The sequence below is a fragment of the Stegostoma tigrinum genome, chromosome 32, assembly GCF_030684315.1.
Source record: "Stegostoma tigrinum isolate sSteTig4 chromosome 32, sSteTig4.hap1, whole genome shotgun sequence".
Classification (NCBI taxonomy): Eukaryota; Metazoa; Chordata; class Chondrichthyes; order Orectolobiformes; family Stegostomatidae; genus Stegostoma; species Stegostoma tigrinum.
The window spans coordinates 28083564-28101635 of NC_081385.1; positions in this window are offsets into that span (position 1 = coordinate 28083564).

Genomic DNA, 18072 nt, shown 5'->3' on the forward strand with positions numbered 1-18072 from the left:
TCTATGGGCTAAAATAAACAATATTCTTCATCTTGTGAGGACCTTCCGAAAATATTTTTTTTAAATGAGTGTTGATGTTAATGGTGGGATAGCAAGGAAAGAGCAATATTGCAAAAAGGCAATTCATATTTGTAAAATGGTAAGTAATACGGGAAAAATCTTCTGAGAAAATTTTGAAGTTTGCAAGAATTTAAGGCTCACCTCTATTTTATTTTTTTCTCTTGATAAGCGGGTGATTCAATACTACAAGAAAAGACAGGTTGAGAACACAAATTCAGGAACAAATGAGGAAAGACATAAAGATTTCTTTTCTATTTATTCATGGGATGTGCACATGCTGCCTTTATTATCCATTCCTAATTGCCCTGGAGCTGAGTAACTTGCCTGGCTAATTCAGTGGGCAGTTCAGAGTCAACCATGGGTCTGGAGTCACATGTAGACCAGACCTGGTAAAGGTGGCAGATGTTATTGCCTAAAGGACATTAGTGAACTAGAGATAACAAGGTGTGGAGCTGGATGAACACAGCAGGCCAAGCAGCATCTCAGGAGCACAAAAGCTGATATTTCAGGCCTAGACCCTTCAACTAGATTTGTCTTTAATATCAACCAACAATGGTTACATGGTCACCACTTGAGATTTTAATTCCATGTAGGGCTATCTCACAGCAGGAGCACTTTTCTGTTAATTGCTCTCACTCAATCTATTCATTTCCCAGACACTTATTTAAGGCTGAAGAACTGATTTATTTTGCCCTGTTGAAAAAAAGCAATCTGCAGAGAATATAAGCTTTGTTTAAGTAGCCTGCCTTAACAAGCATCGCCTAGCTTATAAATTTCTCCGAGATTATAAAGATCCATGTGTCTTTCTTTGATAATTATCCTTTCCACGTAAGAGCACACAGGGAGAGAGATTCTTAGAATTATATACATATTATGGTATGAGAGAATACATTTATTAACTTACTTATAAATGTATTTGATAGCCAAACACAGAATGCACTTTAAATAGGTAAGTATGTCCCAACATTAATTACCTAATGATTGAAATAATCCTATCTTCAATATAGACCCAAAAGTTCACTTCCTTAAATGTTACAGAAAAATGACTATTATATCGTTAGTCTGAATGTAGTGAACAGAGTCTTTAAGGTCTGTTCAAAATGATTATGAGAAGACACACATGCTTTAATATAAAGCAAATTTACAGGCCTACTCTACAGGGGTCCTGCTATAATGCGATAGTTGCATTCTAACACAACATCACATTATAGAAAATTGTGCTTTCAAAATAATGGGGCCTATGGGAAAAGTGGGTTAGGGCAGACCACCAAAAAAATCAATCAAACTTCTTCCTCTCCACTCTCCTAGAAGTATTGGCACCGTGCCTGTCACTTGTGTGAGCCATGACACTCATAATCAAATTAAATCTATTTACCTGCCATATAGTCTGCATTGCAGCCTAGCCAGCTGCTCATTTGACCTGATTTTCCATTGGCACAGACTTCTGGATGGATTTTCAGATACGTGAAGCCGAGGAATCTGACCCTTCTTTCCAATGTAGCCCATAGGCATTGAAGTTAATTGTAGGATTGAAATGTGATATAAACCTGAGAAACATTGTACTCAAAATTGTGCTGGAAAAGAGCAGGTTGTAACACAGAAAACTTTTGAAATAAATGATTTGCATGCGCAAGTTCAAAAGTTCTTACACATTAAATATGTGACAAAATCCATGCAAAAATATTACACACAAAGGTGCATGTTTTAACAGCACTCATATTATTTTAAACTATACTTTTGTTCATTTAATATGTTCAGCATAAACTATTCAAACTCAGCCTTCATATATTTTCCACATAAAACAATTGTTCTCCGTGTGATATTTTATTTGAGGTTTATGACGTACAATCCAATTACCTTTTTCAAATGAGTTCACTATGACTTACTCTGAATTTTTACACCATCTGCAAGGATCGAAAAAAAAATAAATTTTCCTTTGACAAAGCCCACAATAGTGACGCACACCCGATGGAATCACTTAATAGCCAACACAAATTTGCGTTTTAGAAATAACATTCCCCTATTCATCATTCACATTACAGCCAATTCACATTGTTGAAATATGCATTGTATGCAGAACCCTCCTGTATTTTAGATATATGAAAATTAATGAGTGAATCTATTAGTTTAAACTACTTTGGACACATTCAACTAGTGACTCCTACTGTCTTCTCCCATCAGCGATTCTTGGGTGATGGCTAGCACTTTTTGTTCTCCTTTATTGATTCATGGGGTGAGGGGCATCACTGACCTGGCAGCATTTATTTATACATTGCTGTGGGCCTGGAGTCACATGTAGAGCCAGCCAAGTAAGGATGTCAGTTTCCTTTCCTAAAGGACATGAGTGAACCAGATGGGTTTTTCCGACAATTGACAATGAATTCATGGTCATCATTAGATTCTTAATTCAAGATATTTATCGAAGTCAAATTCCACCATCTGCTGTGGTGGGATTCAAACATGCTTTGCTCAGAATATTATCTGGGTCTCTGGATTGACAGTTCAACAATAATGCCACTAGACCACCGCCTCCTGCTCCATATTACTATGACATACACTTGGAGCTGTATCTCAGGTTCCACAGCCTCAGTTTCAGGAACACAAATCCGTTGGGAAAATCCCAGTTTCACAAATCCCAATCTGATGATGAAGGCCCAACAAGTGGGCCAGAGTGCCTGATATCAATATTATTGTGGTAATGAACATAGAATATAGAAATTGCAGCACAGTATAGGCCCTTCGGCCCATGATGTTGTGCCGACCCATTATCCTACTAAGATCAATTGACCCTGCATACCCTATGTTTTACTATCCTCCATGTGCTTATCCAAAAGCCGCTTAAAAGTCTCTAAAATATCTGACTCCACTACCACTACCGGCAGCGCATTCCATACACCCAACTCTCTCTGTGTGAAGAACCTACCTCTGACATCTCCCTTATATCTTCCTCCACTTACCTTAAAATTATGTCCCCTTGTGATATTAATTTCCACCCTGGGAAAAATTCTGTGGCTATCCACTCTATCTATGCCTCTCATCATCTTGTAAACCTTGATAAAGTCACCTCTCATCCTCTTCACTCCAATAAAAAAAGCCCTCACCCCCTCAAACTTTCCTAATAAGACCTATCCTCCAGTCCAGGCAGCATCCTGGCAAATCTCCTCTGCACCTTCTCTAAAGCTTCCATATCTTTCCTATAATGGTGTGACCAGAACACAATAAACACAATATTCCACAGTGTGGTCTAACCAGAGTACTTTGGAGCTACAGCATACACTCAATTCCCCTGCCACACCATACACCTTCTTTACAACTCTTTCAACTTGGGTAGCAACTTTGGGGGATCCATGGATGTGGACTCCAAGATGCCTCTGTTCCTCTACATAGCCAAGAATCTTGCCATTAACCCTGTATTCTGCATTCAAGTTCGACCTTCCAAAATGAATCACCACATTTTTCTGGATTGAATTTCATCTGCCACTTCTTTGCCCAGCTCTGCATCCTGTCAATGTCCCGTTGCAACCTACCACAGCACTCCATGCTGTCCACAACTCCACCACCTTCGTGTCATCAGCAAACTTACTAACCCACACTTCCACTTCCTCATCCAAGTCATTTATAAAGAACACAAACAGCAGAGGTCCCAAAACAGCGAACGTCACTGGTTATGTGCTGTATCGCCGTTTCATTACACTTTCAGTATCTTTCCAGACATTCCATTGTGCAGAAAAGATCCCCAGGTGATTCCATCTTAACTGCATTAAAGAAAGGTTCCCACAGACAGTGAAGGTTACTTTGCAGCTAAAACAGGCTGTTTTCTACACCAGGCCTGTTTCTCATGTATTTGTCTATTTTACTTCAATTGCTGATTGTCATGTCTAGTTAACCATTATCCAATAACCTTTAATGGCCTGGTTTGAAGATACAATTTTTGAGTCGAACACTACATATAGCCATCAAATTAGGGAGGTGATGACCTTGTGACATCATTGGGATTTTTTATCTCAAAACCCAAGTGATGTTGTACAGCAGATGCTCAAATTTAAATTCAACCACAAGAAATGTGCAATTAAGAGTCTAGCCAATAAGTAGCCAATTGTTGGAAAAACCCATCTGGTTCACTAATACCTTTTAGGGAAGGGAACTGCTACCCTTACCTGACCTGGCCTACATATAACTCTAGACCCACAGCAAAGTGGGTCTCTTAACTACCCTCTTGGCAACAAGGGTGGGCAATGAATGCCCTCATGTTGTGAATGAATAAGAAGAAATCAAAATGAAAAGTGTTATCTTAAATTATCCCAAGTAATATAATACCTGTTCAGCAAGCTATCCCACCTCAATTAAGAATAAAAGCATCTCAACATGTATTTTCATGTATTAACATGCATTAGCGCCTTTATCATAAAAAATATTGGTCAGGGTTCCAAAACTTCAGAACATCTAATATTGAAATTCCTAATCTTGAACTGGATCTAACCTGGTTAGTCCTCCTTTTGCAAATGTGAACATCACTTCTTTCTATATGTTTTTCCTTTTTCAATATCCTTCTAAGATTATGTCACTGGTTATTGTTCTAAATTGCTTAATTATTGAGAATCCTATCAAGAAATTGTGAGCTGTCAATCTGTCAAAATGTTTGTAATATTTATAATGTCTTACAATAACTACATATTATATATATATAATATGCAAACATATAATAGTTTCCTAATTTTAATAATTGCATTTTATTCTTTCAAAAATCTTGCAAAATTTTTGCAACAAATGATCGTGTATTTCCCTGATGGATCAACCAAGGGCTATATTCCCATTTCTTCTGTTTTCTCACCCTTACTTTAACTGAAAATGATAAACAAAGCATTTTTGATATCTGGCTATACCGCGTGACAGCTTTGAACATTCATTTTTCATCAGAATCACCAGGTTAAGTCAAACCAAACATTTTCAATATCACAAGGAAGCATTATTGTTTGTCATTTTGGCTCAAAGTTGTTGTCAGAGGAATTTTAACCTGCATATTTTGTCATTACTGCAGTCACATGTGTCATACACCTTATGTTACAAAATCTTAATACATTCCATTGACAATTATTGTGTCCTCAAATCCATTAAATTATTGATAACTTATTTTATATTATTAAAGAGACATCTAAGTATTTATAATAAGCTTTAAGACAGAAAGAAAACATATATACATTCCAATGTCATAGATAGTGTGTTAGCAACAGTAAGTGAAGGAGACACTCTGTAATCAGTACCATACATGGCAGAAAGATTGGGATGAATGTTTCAATCTTAAAATAAAAACAGAGAATTTTGAGAGCTGGCAAATTGCCCAATCTTAATTGTATTAACTGCGGCATGTGGGAGGGGCCACTTAACCCACTGGACTACAATGTACAAGCATTCATATTAGGTGTGAGAAGAGGCCATTCAGCCTCACAGATCATGGCTGATCTCATTGTGATCTCAAATACATTTTCTTTCTGTCACATGTACTAAGTGTAGGAATGCATAAGTACGATGAAAAATGCACAAAATGCCATTCATTGGCATCAATTTGTTTACACAAAACAGACTTGAAAGATTTAAAAGAGCCAAACGATAAGGAAGGAAAAAAAAATGTCCATTTCTGATTCCCAATTCCCATCTCCATGATGACGCAGTCACAGACAGACGTCCAGGCCAGCCTGTGAGACCCGCCTGGAGGAGACCGCTCTTATGTCACTGCCTCTGCTGCTCCAATCACTAGGACACCCAAAAGGCCTCTATCATGCGAATGGCCACCTCTCGCTGTCATTGCTGCCTCACCATCACACTCTCACTGTCCCACCAGCCCACTCTTGCTGCTCCACCAGCTGACTCTCACTGCTTCACCATCCCGCTCTGACTGCCCCACTGGCCCCACTCTGACTGCCCCACTTGCCCCACTCTCACGCTCCACCAACCCACTATCATTGCCCCACCATCCCACTCTCACCGCCCCCACCCATGAACTCTCACTCCCGAACTAGCCCTGTCTCACTGCCGAACCATTTTGCTCTCACTGCCCTCACCATCCCACTCACTCTCGAACCATCCTGCTCTCACTCCTGAACCATCACACTCTCACTGCCAAACCATCCCGCTCTCACTACCCCCACCCACCCACGCACTCTCACTCCCGAAATAGCCCGCTCTCACTCCTGAACCATCGCGCTTTCACTCCCAAACCAGCCCGCTCTCACTGCCGAGCCATCCTGCTCTCACTGCCCTCACCAGCCCGCTCTCACTGCCGAACCAGCCCGTTCTCACTGCCGAACCATCCCGTTCTCACTTCCCCCACCCACCCACGCACTCTCACTCCCGAACTAGCCCGGTCTCACTGCTGAACCATCCCGGTCTCACTTATCTCACCATCCCACTCTCACTCCCGAACTATCCCGCTCTCACTCCCGAACCAACCCGCTCTCACTGCCCTCACCATCCCACTCTCACTGCCCTCACCACCCCGCTCTCACTCCCGAACCAACCCGCTCTCACTGCCCTCACCATCCCACTCTCACTGCCCTCACCATCCCGCTCTCACTGCTGAACCAGCCCGCTCTCACTGCCCTCACCATCCCGCTCTCACTGCCAAACCAGCCCCCTCTTGATCCACTGCCGTTGCTTCAGCCTACACTCGATTGCCATCACTGCAGGACGCAGCCTGCGCTATCATCTCCTGCCACATGGTTCCCAGTCAGATCCCAACTCCCTTCTGACTCCTTCGGTAGGTAGCAGGCTGTTACATGAGCAGGGGTTGGAGTGTAATAAAATCATAGCAAAGATGAAAGAGAAAAAGAAGGAAAAGGAGAGGGAACAGGCAAACAGAGTGAAGTTTCAAATGGAGTGATTTACGCTGCTGGTCTCTTTATCCACTTTATTCACCTTTATTAATTCATCCATATTCCTAATTATAACTGTATTCCTAATCTTGATAATCTTATAACACTCTTCCCAACCATGAATTAACCTTTCACCTCCTTTGTTTCTTCCATCTTTTCAGGAGTCCAGCTCACAGTTCTAAGAAAAAGAAAACACTTCTCCCTGTTTAAATCAGTATTCCCTAATATTTATTCAACGAGCAAAGTTCTAGATTTAGTGTGATTTAGAAAGGGCCAACAGCATGGATTTAGCACTATACCTGCTTTGGTAACTTCTGCAGGTATAGCCTTGCTCCACATGATCAATAACCAAATGTCTCCCTGTAATTAAGAGATGCTTTAGGCTTTTTGTGAACTATGGCTCCATGTCATTAAGAGAGCAATCATATCAAAAGTGCAGAGCAGCAATTATATCAGAATTTCCTGTAACTATATCTATATTCTTCCTAATAATAATCATATTCCTAAATCTTCTCCCATTTGTTCACAACAGAACTGACAGGTGCCCAGTGCAGTGACTCATAACCCAGAGGATGCGAAATTCTCTCTTCATGCTAAGGTTATTTGCTATAATGTTGTGTGACACTACGGAATGGGATAGATTTCGGACCGAACAACCATTCTAAGCTTGAGATCCCTGAAGAAGTACTGACCATCATCACCAGATCAACAGAATTACGTTCCATCACCACATGTAAACTTATAGTTCAGCAGATCCCTCAATCCATCAGGACCATCAAACCAGGAAATCAACCATAGTTTCATGAGAAGTGTAGATGAGCTTGCCAGGAGTAGCATTGGGCAGACCTAAAAATAGGTGCTAAACTGGTGAGGGCACAGTATAGGTGATAATGGGAACTGCAGATGCTGGAGAATTCAAGATAACAAAGTGTGGAGCTGGATGAACACAGCAGGCCAAGCAGCATCTCAGGAGCACAAAAGCTGACGTTTCGGGCCTAGACCCTTCATCAGAGAGGGGGATGGGGAGAGGGAACTGGAATAAATAGGGAGAGAGGGGGAGGCGGACCGAAGATGGAGGGAAAGCAAGATAGGTAGAGAGGATAGTATAGGTGGGGAGGTAGGGAGGGGATAGGTCAGTCCAGGGAAGATGGACAGGTCAAGGAGGCAGGATGAGGTTAGTAGGTAGGAGATGGGGGTCCAGCTTGTTGTGGGAGGAAGGGATGGGTGAGAGGAAGAACAGGTTAGGGAAGCAGAGACAGGCTGGGCTGGTTTTGTGATGCAGTGGGGGTAGGGGAAGAACTGGGCTGGTTTTGTGATGCAGTAGGGGAAGGGGAGATTTTTAAGCTTGTGAAGTCCACATTGATACCATTGGGCTGCAGGATTCCCAAGTGGAATATGAGTTGCTGTTCCTGCAACATCCCTTCCTCCCACCTCAAGCCGCACTTCCATTTCCTACCTACCACCTCAACCCGCCTCCTTGACCTGTCCTTCTGCCCTGGACTGACCTATCGCCTCAGGAAGTGCTACACTTGCCCCCACACCTCCTCCCTCACCCCCATCCCAAGCCCCAAGATGACCTTCCATATCAAGCAGATGTTCACCTGCATATCTGCCAATGTGGTATATTGTATCCATTGTACCCGGTGTGGCTTCCTCTACATTGGGGAAACCAAGCGGAGGCGTGAGGACCGCTTTGCAGAACACTTCCGCTCGGTTCGCAACAAACAACTGCACCTCCCAGTCGCGAATCATTTCAATTCCCCCTCCCATTCCTCAGACGACATGTCCATCATGGGCCTCCTGCAGTGCCACAATGATGCCATCCGAAGGTTGCAGGAACAGCAACTCATATTCCACTTGGGAACCCTGCAGCCCAATGGTATCAATGTGGACTTCACAAGCTTCAAAATCTCCCCTTCCCCTACTGCATCCCAAAACCAGTCCAGCCTGTCTCTGCCTCCCTAACCTGTTCTTCCTCTCACCCATCCCTTCCTCCCACATCAAGCTGCACCTCCATTTCCTACCTACCACCTCATCCCGCCTCCTTGACCTGTCCATCCTCCCTGGACTGACCTATCCCCTCCCTACCTGCCCACCTATACTCTCCTCTCTCCCTATCTTGTTTTCTCTCCATCTTCAGTTTGCCTCCCCCTCTCTCCCTATTTATTCCAGAACCCTCTCCCCATTCCCCTCTCTGATGAAGGCTCTAGGCCCGAAAAGTCAGCTTTTGTGCTCCTGAGATGCTGCTTGGCCTTCTGTGTTCATCCAGCTCCGCACTTTGTTATCAGGGCACAGTATGGGACTATTTGTATGCTCAACAGTGGAAGCAGTTTGCCAGAGACAAAGTTAACTGATCCCATAGAAAATAGATGAAAACAAAACTTAACAATCCTGCTATCTTCAGTCACGGATGACGTGTGATGGGAAGTAGTGGAGGTTCCCTGAACAACCCAATTCTCAAGGTAACAAAATTTGCATGCTTAGCTGGAAATGCTAAGTGGATGTTTTATCTTGGTCTCATTTTAATGACCCCACCATAACGAAAAAAAAACTCATCTGCCAATTCAATTCATTCTACGCTAAATCAAGCAACAGCTAACAGCAAACATTAGATAGCTCTTAGATTCGTTATGAATTGATTTGTATATCCCTGCCAATAAGCTGAAAAAAATGGAAACAAAAAAACATTTATTAAATGCTCCATCAGGTAAAAGAAGATTACTTACCACAAAATTTAGAAATTGAAACGTATGAAGTAAAGTAATTTGTCAAAAGTGGCAAGACAAATTTCTTTTTGCTTCATGATGAACTACATTCTGCCAGACACCAGAGAAGAGTCAGTGTTCGTGATGTTTGGAGAACCCAGAATGGATAAAGGAGACACATTTCAAAGATTGACAGATGTCAAAGAAGGAAAGGAATATAGTCTGGCTGAAATGCATCCAGGCTCCTGAGACAATTAAGGTACGCGTTCACAAGTAACTATGTTTTTATTGATTTCCTATCAATGGATGTAAACTTCTTTCGGGTGAGCTTCTGTACATTGCGTTTGCCTCATGGCACACCTCGTGAACAGTTTGGTACCCTGACTGCATTGTGGGTGTGGCAATAGGAAAGAAAAGTGGGAAATTCTGCAAAGCAATTTCAAAAATGCCATGCTGGAGGTCTGTGCCCCAACTGTTTCTTCAACCATAACTTTGAAACAGGGCTGATGGTTTTGAATAATGGAATTGAAAACCACTTAAGTAGGCTGAGGCAGGCAAGTTTGGTCAGCTGCTCTGAAATCAGACCAGAAGATCTGTTGATAGATTGCCAACCTAAGCAGCCAGTGCCATTGTACGTATCATTTATTATCGTCCAATAAAAGAATACCATATTAAGTAGAATTGTATTCTAGTTGTAGGTCTTTGATAGCTGACCCTGAATGGCAGCATGGTGGCTTAGTTGTTAGCAGTACTGCCTCATAGCAATAGAGTCCTGGCTTCAATTCCATCTTGGGTGACTGTCCGTGTGGAGTTTGCATATTCTCCCTGTGTCTTTGAGTTTTCTCCCACAGTCTAAAGATGTGCAGGTTAGTTGGGATGGCCATGTTAAATTGCCCACAGTGTCCAGGGATTTGTAGTTTAGGTGGATTAACCATGGGAAATAGTGGGGGTGGTCCGGGTAGGATGCTCTTCAGAGAACTGGTATGGACCTGTCAGGCCTGTTTCCACACGACAGGCATTCTGTAATCTGTGAAATTTTTAACCTAGAAGAGTTGTTTTAAAGAATGGAGCAAGAGGACTGGAATTTTGCAGGTGCACGCTTATTCAAAGAAATGGAAAATAGATAAATGTGGCAAGCTACAGATCAATCTAATATTGGTGATGAGGGATAGTAATTGGAAACAAAATGAATTGACATTAGCAAAGTTTGAGTTAATGACTGAAAGTTGGTACAGGCTTCTTAAAGGCCCATCATGGTTTACGAACTTGATTGAGCTCTTTGATGAAGTTGTGAGAAGTTAAATGATGGTAGTGTTGCACATGTAGGTTTACAAAAGGGGGTTTGACAAAGCCCCAATTTTGACACTAATTAAAAAATTGAAACAAACAGGATTAAAGAGGCAGCATCAGAATGAATAAGAAATTGGCCAGGCTTCAGAAAACCAGAATAGTAATGATAACGCATAAGGAATAATTTTTCATGTCAAAAAACACAATATTATGTAAAATACTGCCTAACTGCACTGATTCATGAACAACTTTATATTTTGGATTATGCAAATTAGTTGTCTGAAAACTCAACCTATGAAATAAATTCCAAAAAGCAGCCAAACTTTGAGTGTATTTTGGACCCAAATTGCTTACGGACAAAACAAAATGTGCATGCTTGAATAATTGAAGGGTATGATGCATTGCATTCAATTCATCAATTGGTTTATTCATTATAACAGTTCCTCTGGCTGTCCTTTCTGTTTTGTGGGTGACTTCTTTACTTCCTTATTGGCCCTCTCCATGGTGCTGAGGTGACTGTGCGCTTTATCGACGGTTTTGCTTTACATGGATTTGACTTTGGGCCAAAGTTTACAAATCACAGACATCTTCTGCATCCAACAGCAGATTCCTCTCCAGCCTAGGCATCCTTGTTTCTTTGATAAAATGATCTCTTACTAGCATTTTTAAATGAGGATGAATGGGAGGCTCAAAAGTCCTACGTTAAGTTTCCTGAGGGTCTTATTTGTGTCTATTAAAAATGTTGAATGACATGTGTACTAACCTTTCACTATATTCATGTGGACTTGAGATAAAAATAATGCACAATTGAGCTGACAAAGAATACATTTATATGCATATTTGGAAGAGGTCACCAAATTTGAAGATCAAGATTGAGACAAAATACATTTGATTATCACCGTAAGCAACAGCTTTGGCAGCAATGAATGAATCATCAGCTGTTAAGTTTGAAGTTACGGTAAGAAGAGGTAAAAGTATGTATTGGAACAAATGCAGTTACATTATAAAATCATGTCCTAACTTGTACATAGTAATCCATTTGAGTCCCTGCCCTGTAGATCCATTCAGTAGTGGTTGCTTGTACTGCTCTAAGTGAAACTGAAGCGACACTCTAGAAGTCTAACATGATGCATGCATTGATTGTGGAATTATCTCCCTCAACTGAGATTTGCAGCTTATGATTTGGAGAATTTAGTGTGAATACCACAGCATGAATTTTCCAGTGTAACACAGGAGACCGCAAAACCCTGCTGCACTCAGAGTTGTGTCAGGGAGGGTACTTTCTGTTTCACAGAGGCAGAGATAGTGAAAGTGATAGTGATATGTACCAGAGAGAGGCCAGTGGCACGTGGGCTGTTAAGGTAAAGAAAGACATTGCAATTACGAGGGGGCATAGTTTTAAAGTCAGTGGAGGTAGATGTAGCAGGGGTTGTCCTTGAGTTACTGTGTTCTGACCCCTTGAGCAAAGGCTGCTGATTTGAATTGACTGAGGCCTGATGATAACAATGACTGTCTTACTTGCTCCATGCTTGCCATAAATTTCTTGGCAAGACAGACTAATAATGGCCTCGTATCTCTGGCTAATGCTGCAAAGAGCAAAAAGGCAATGCAAGTCAATGTAAGACGTGGATGCAGTAAGCTTCCAAGCAGGGTCAGAATGAGTGAGAGCTATGACAGCAAAGGGCCTCAAAAAACAGCCTGTTCAGTCTGTAAATTAGATGCATATCCCTGAGTGCAAAGACCCCAGTTTCTGACTTAGATAAATTATTTTAAAACTCAATACCAAATTTTGACATATTTTGATTTCTGCTCCCTCAGTGCAGCTTCACTAAAAGGCTATAATTAACCCTTTCTCATACCAGAATACTTGACTTAAAATAATCAAATTCCTCATTGGTTTCTTGACATACTAATGTAGAGAGGTACCTTGTACACACTCCACAGTTTCATCTTCCACAGTATTACTGCAACGTGACAGAAAAGGTAAAGGAAAATAATCCTGGAGGCAATGACATTGCAGAGCTCAGCTAAAGGAAATGCTCTGCTCCATTGTCAGGGCTGTCAATAGCACGTGCCATGCCAGAGATTCTGAAGCAGCCTAAATTGCAAAAGGCAGTAATTATTTTTAACCCACACGTGATAAGAGTTAGGCTAGAAAAGCTCACCAAGCACCTGCAGCTGCTCTTTCTAAACGCCCTATCCTGGGAATAGGCTATGGCCTGGTAGTATTATCACTAGACTGTTAAGCCAGGGGGAAAGCCCAGGTAATGTTCTGGGGACCTAGGTTCAAATCCCACCACAGCAGATAGTGGAATTAGAATTCAATAATAATCTGGAATTGAGAGTCTGATGTTGACAATTGCTGATCATCAGGAAAGCCCATCTGGTTCACTAATGTCCTTGAGGGAAGGCAACTACTATCCTTATCTAAGATAATAAAATGTGAGGCTGGACGAACACAGCAGGCCCAGCAGCATCTCGGGAGCACAAAAGCTGACGTTTCGGGCCTAGACCCTTCAACCTCTCTGATGAAGGGTCTAGACCCGAAACATCAGCTTTTCTGCTGATGCTGCTGGGCCTGCTGTGTTCATCTAGCCTCACATTTTATTATCTTGGATTCTCCAGCATCTGCAGTTCCCATTATCACTATCCTTATCTAGTTTGGCCTACATGTGACTCCAGAGCCATAGCACTACTCTCTGGGCAATTAGGGCTGGACAATAAATGTTGGTCCAGCCAATGATGCCTGCGTCCCATGAACGATTTTTTAAAAAAATTCGAAGGATTCGAAGGGAAAGCCACCACCAGCATGTTCCACTCCAAGATGTATATCATCCTGGCTTGGAATGACATCCTTCACTGCTGCTGGGGTTTGGATCTCCCCTTCAGCACACTGCAGCAAAAAGCAGCTCCCCGCTTTATCTAAATGTACATTAAGGATGGGCAATAAATGCTGGTTAGTGATACCTGTGTCATATGAAATAATAAGAAATGACAAGATCTTGGCTCACAGGTATCATTATTATTTCTAAGTGATGTTGAATCAATTGTACAAATATGATGATGAACTTAAATGAAAATAGACAATTAGCAGGGCAATGGGCATCTTTTTGATGAACTGCAGCCACCAATGATTTACATTCTTTAACATCCCCAATCTCTCCATGTTAACAATGTTGTAAATTCAAGATGGAACTGTATGCTTTTAGAAATGAGTGTCATTTCGTTTTAATAGAGAACACTTTTCCATTCATCTGCCTCCTTTTCAAAGTCACACTGGAGATGGAATAAAAGTATGTATATTCATGGAGGTTGAATAGCGTCATGAGTGAACACTTTTCCTATCAACATCTGTTTTACACTCATTTAAAATAGTTATCCTTCAATAACCAAATGATTACTTCAGCATTTTCAGAATACACTTTGAACATAATAATGATATTGCTAGCCAATCAAGTCTTGCCTCATGGGCATCAGATGATGGATGTTTTGATAGCACCATCCAATTGTTTTTAATATATAAACATCTTGTGCTCAGAAATCCCTTCAGAAATATGAAGCCTGCCTCACAAAGTGACTGCTGAAGTAGGGAACAATTAATGGAACTAAGCCAGTTCTTACAACTTTGACAATGCCAGATTTCTACAGCAAATTACAGGTGAAAATCTGACAGTCATGAGCACCATGCAGCAAGAAAATTAACCATTCCCTGAAAGGTGAGTAAAGAATTTCTAATTAATAAATAGAGATGTTATCGCTCCTTTGGACAGTTAGCCATTCAATACAGGATTGATTTTCAGTAATTCCTCCTACTGTACATGACATCGCTGTAATTCTCTCCCATATCCATCCCCTAATTCTGTACTTCTGGAGGGAGCTGGGATACTACAAATTCCAGCAGTTTTCACACTACTATCCTTGTCCTAAGTGGCCATTCTTTAATTGTGAGTTAATTTGAACAGTAGGCCAATTTGATTGTGCTAACCCAACACATTTCTGTTCATTTCCACCCTTTCTTGATACCCATGCATGCTAATTGTAATTGCAAGGCTATTAAGTGTGGTAATTATATCTAGAGAAAATACAGGCAACAAGATGATTGTCACTGTCTACCAGAATAAGAATTGAAATCAGTATAGACAGACAGGTGCACTTTTCACTGGCATGTAGGAATTTGAGAGGCAACCTTATCAAAGTTTATAAAATAATGAAGAGTATGGATAGAGTTATTGGTAGTTGTCCAATCCCTAGGATGGAAGATTTCAAGATTAGTGGACATACTTTTAAGTTGAGAGGAGAGATATTTAAACAAGACAGGAGGGGCAAATGTTTTACACAGAGGGTGGATTGTGTATGGAATGAGCTTCCTGAGGAAGTAGTGGATTCAGTTACAACTACAACGTTTAAAAGACATTTGGATAAGTACATGAATAGGGAAAGTTTGGAAGCATATGGGCCAGGAATAATCAGGTGGGACTAGATTAGTTTGGGATTATGTTTGGTGCGGACCAGTTGGATCGAAGGGTCTGCTTCCGTGTGGTACAAGTCTATAACTCTAAGTCATTATTCACAAACAAGAGAGCTTTCTTGGTTCAGCATAGATCATTATCACAGTCACATTGAGAGCGACACAACGCAAATTTGCAGCATTTGAACCACTTCTAAAAAAAAACTGATACATCTCTAATTTGTGAGAATGTTTTTCAAAATCATTTCCATGCTCCAATGTGATTCAATTTTTGAAGCTGTGCTGAGACTTACTTCAGAATGCTTAATGATCAGAATCTGAAAGATAATGAACAAGTGAATAACTCTAGGTGCAGGGCAATAAAATTAAACAGTAGCTGGACAAGTTGTAATTGATGCCAGACTTTCAAATGACTAGATGATTATTTCTGAAGTATACATGACATTTGAGAATGGGAACTTCATGGATTCCTTATCATCATAGAGTCCAAAGGAATTGCCTGGGAAATTGCAGATTCTATTGGGTAAAGCCCCAATGCCTGAAACTCTCCAAAAGTATCCAACTAAACTGTGGAATTCAGAAGATTCCACTACATTTAAGTAAATAGTTGCTGAGAAAAGGTTAGACAATAAAATACCTAATCAAACTTCTGAAAAACTATTTAATTGACGTCAACATTATTTCACATCTCTCCAAATTCACCTCCCTCAGACCTCAAATACTCCCCAAACCCTGACCTGACGTCACCCTCAAAACCTGGGAAGGGACACAGGTACTATCACTGAAACTTGAAATTCTCGCCCTTCCAACTCACTCCCCAAGACCTGATACCACTCTCACCACTTAAAATACCTATAGAATCCCTACAGTATGGAAAAACGTCATTCAGCCTATCCGGTCTGCACCAATCCTCTGAGGAGCATCCCATCCAGACCCATCACCTTAACCTATCCCATAACTCTGCATTTGCCATAACCTATCTACCCACCCTGCTTATCCCTGGACACTACTGGGCACTTTAGTATGGGTAATCCACCTAACTTGCACATGTATGGACTGTGGGAGAAAAAGGAGCATCCAGAAGAAACTCATGCAAACTCCACATATACAGTAACCCAAGTCTGGCATCGAACCCAGGTCCCTGGTGCTGTGAGGCAGCAGTGACAAGCACTAAGCCACCATGCTGCTCATAACTTATTTGGCCCCTTGGTCAACTTGAGCCCTGACACCCTACTTACCAACACCCGATCAACCTGACACCCTACATCTTACCCACTTGCCACCCTTTCTATCTGACACCCTACTTATCTGGCACCATAGTCTGGAACATTATAACCTGGCACTCTTCTCCTGCGACTTGGCACATGAAGCTCTACCTCTACTCACTTGACACTACCTATCTGGAAATATATCCACTACCTCTTTGACTCTTTGCTTTCCTGCCACTCTACCCCCTACCAACCTGGCACCCTACTGTCTAGCCACCTTAACCCCCACACTGACTTATCTTTTCACAACACCTGTCAAACTAGTAGTCTGTGACAGTGGACTATTGAATTCCAGAATCTGACTGCTATGAGAAAGTGAGCGTGGTTTGCTCCCCCCACCCCATACCCCAGACTGTTGAGCACAGTGAAGGAATTGTCAGATTGGAAATACAGCTCTGCACTTCTGAAGGAGCCCTGATTGAAATCTCCTCTCAGAAATTTCATTTCACAAAACAAAAGAACAAGGTGACAATCTGCTCGTGTTTGTCACTGTACTGAAAATCCAGCCCTTTGTGACTTAAAAGGAATTCTACAATATTCCTAAATTAAAATGTCAATGTTAGTCCCCACCCTCCTGTTCTTAACCTTCTCAACTCCCACAACAAAGTGCCTCCTTCATTAAGGTCAGCAGTGAGGAAGGCCATTTTTCATACCTTGAGAGCCTCCTCCCAATGAAGGGAGACATGGATGACAAAATTTATTATCACTTGCAATGTGCCAGCCCAAACTCCAGCCAACTAACAAAAAGAATGGGCAAGAGTAAAATCTTACATTGGAGACTAGCATCCAAAAATGATCTTCGGCTCACCAGCAATTGTTTGGATTGATTCAAGATGCCCTTTGTTCTAAAATATTCATACAGTCATATTTTGACAACTGATAATATTCCTACTGAAACCAATGATCCTGAAAGGATACTAGAAGGTGCTTGGATTACAATTGCCAATATTTGTTTTCCTTTGTAATGTTCAGCAGCGTTCAACTGCTTAGTCCTTGTAAATCCACTGGCAAGGAATGAATCTGAAACAAACACACCAAGACATTTCTTCAATCCAAAAGCAGTCACTGGAGAAAGTCTTCAAGATAAACATCACAAATTTCATAAACTTTTCCAAGTTGCTGGTGCAGTACCATGAGGTGTAGAATTATTTGGTGCTGACAAATCACCACAGTGATCATTATACTGTCATTACTATTAATTATAGTCCAGTGATTATTGTAGTTTTATAATTATATATTCCCGGGTAAGATATTATTTGCATTATAATGATATGTTATTACAGTCCACCTTTCCCCCGACTTCAGTTCACCTGTCTCCTCTCCTCCCACTCTCCTACTTTCTTGAACCCCTTCCCAGTTGTCCCACTATTATTTCTTCTCCCTCATTACCTCTATACTGCCCCCCTTGACCC